Here is a 2,727-nt window from a genome sequence, read left to right on the forward strand (position 1 = left end):
GCTATCACAGCATCACCCTTTCTGGGAAAGGCTGGGCTCCACCCCTGGTCTCCTGTGTCTCACCTCTGCAACATAGCCTTAACTCTGCCCCCATAGTTATTTCCCAATGTGCTAATAAATAACACGCATACACCCTCTCCTTACAGGTGCCTAAGAGCCTATGAAGACAGTAGAAGGGATTTTTGCTAAGGCAGAACTTGGGTTTAGGTCAGGCCTAGCAAACAGGAGCTCCCTACACCTAGCCTGCACGTGAATCCTGCTCCTGCTCTGCAGAATCAGTCCCAAAGTTGAAACATGTCTGCTTCCCACTTCCAAAAGCCCTGTCCTTTAACGACTGCAGCCCTGGGCTGCTCCCTCCGGCCAACCTCAACCCTCTTCTCCCCATCCCAAAGAGACTCATCACTTTTACTTACCTGCCTCCCCAACCCCAGAGACTCAGGACATTCGAGCGCAGGCGGCCTCCTTGAGAAGAAGCAGCTACTGAACTTGGTACCGCACAGCTCGTTCACTGTAACGCGACTGTCCACCTGCTCCAGCCAGTCAGTCTCTCCCCCATTCAGGAGCCAACAATGGCCATTGTCATGCATACAAATCAACAGGGCTGTATTAACACATAGGCAAACTAGGCACATGCCTGGGGCCCTAAATGAAGAAGGGGCCCAGTTGTGCTTACTTTTTTTCACTCCATAATTATAACATGTAAAATAAGGGCCCACAAGTTTGTTTGTGTAGGGCCCGCTAAAGGGTTAATCTGGCCCTGCAGATCTAGGCTGAAATGCAAATTATGGAAGGTCGCGCAAACAATGGAAACTTCTCCGGGTTCTCGGAGGTGTTTGCGTCCCTGCACCTGGTTTCTGGCCCCCACAGCTCGAGGGGTCGAGGCTCAGTTTGTGTTGTGGGGGTGACGTGGAATGGATCTCAGCATCTCCTGGTTTTCAGAGGTTTGAATGTAGCCACGTGTCATTGTGCTCTGAAGGGCACAAGACACCACAGGGCAGGTTTAACTTGGCATTTATGATGTTTACAGCCCCGACAAGCCAAAATCTATATTAAAGCGTGGGGAGATGCAAGATCTGTTCATCCTTATCTTTTTTTCAGATTGATGCTATAGTTGGGAGAGATGCTAGATAAGCTTTGGGGCATAAAATGCTTACACACAGGGCTAAGAAGCAGAGATATCTTATCTGATGTCTCTCTCAACTCAAGAGTTGGTCCAATAAAAGACATCCTCCTCCAGTAACTGCCACAGCTCCAGGATCATCACAGCTATAAGACTGCTTAAAAGTTTGGGGGCAGTTAACAAAAGAGGCAGTAACGAGAAGACAGATTTAAGGAACAAGGCAGGTGGAGCCATGTCATTGAGGGCAGCCCTGCCCAGCTCTTTCTGGGATGGGTAAAGAAACCAGGGAGGTGGGGCTGTCTCCAGGGGTGGATCGGGGGGGATAGTTGTACCCTGCTTTGATTCCTCCCCTACCCAAAGTTTAAAACCACCTGCCTGGCAGTGACAGCAGCATTTCTAGTCAGGCAGCACTGTAGGAGTCACTTGATTTAGTGGCTTGCTATCATCTACTGGAGTCCTTCTCAACTCTTCATTCCACAAGCGTTAAGGACCCTCTGTCCATTTAAAAGGTCTTGATGTCCAACTGGACAAACTAGCCTTTCTTCCGCACTTCCGTTGTCTGATCCCTGCTCCTGGTAATGTAGCTCCTATTTCACAGCCCTACAGACCATTTTTAACTCTTGCTAAAAGCATTAATGCAGGTGTGGAAATAACTTTCAGCTGGAAGCACCGTCAAGACGCTCCACCAGGCTAGAATTTGTTTTATAGATCCGAACAAGAGATGTCCATTTAATTCTAATGATTGCAGGCCTAATGAACCAACATCATCTGATTTTTTGCCTCGTTTGTTGTGGGTTTGTTATATATAATACATGATATAGAAAACCAACACACAATCCAATTCATTTATTTATTTTTTTTGCTCTGATCTCTATCTGAATAATACAGACCTACGCCACTAGTTTATGATTAAATCTTCTAGTGTATTTGGGTGTAACCAACCCCCAGTGCCTCCCAGGAAGACTTAAAGCCACCCTGACACGTGGCAGGAGGGGCTGGTTACACCCAAATACACTAGAAGATTTAATTATAATCATATTATTCAGATTTCTATAACGTGTATTATGTATAACAAAACCACAACGAACTAGGTAAAAAATAATCAGATGATGTTGGTTCATTAGGCCTGCAAAGCCCAAAACCTGGGGAATCCCCACAGCAGGACCTAGACATGGCTAGGCCTAGATCATCCTCCACCAGCGGCCGCCTCCTTCTTGAACCCCTCCATGGATGGAGAGTCCATTGGGCCTTTGATTCCTCGGCCTCAGGGCCCGGGAGGTGATGTAGGCCGTGGGGGGACCAGGAAGGCGGCAAGGCTTCCTGCTATCCCGAGGCTAAAGCCGGCTAGGGAAAGACACCTGCTGGCCCCCTCCTCTCCAGTTCACTGGTTCGAATCCCACAGAGGTCACGGGCTCTCCAGAGCTGCTCCAGCCCCGCGGCCCCTTAGCACAGTGGTTCTCAGCCCCCAAAAGCAGGTTGTACAAATATAGGAAAGGGTGGGGAGCAAACTTAAAAAAACCGGATTCTCCTTTAAAGGCAAAAAGCAGGAGGGTTTCCCCAGCAAGGGGCTGCTCGGCTCCACGCCCGCCCGCCCGCCCGCTGGGGGA

Source organism: Gavialis gangeticus, unplaced genomic scaffold (genome assembly GCF_001723915.1).
Source record: "Gavialis gangeticus isolate Ggan-Ray unplaced genomic scaffold, GavGan_comp1, whole genome shotgun sequence".
In the NCBI taxonomy this organism is placed as follows: Eukaryota; Metazoa; Chordata; order Crocodylia; family Gavialidae; genus Gavialis; species Gavialis gangeticus.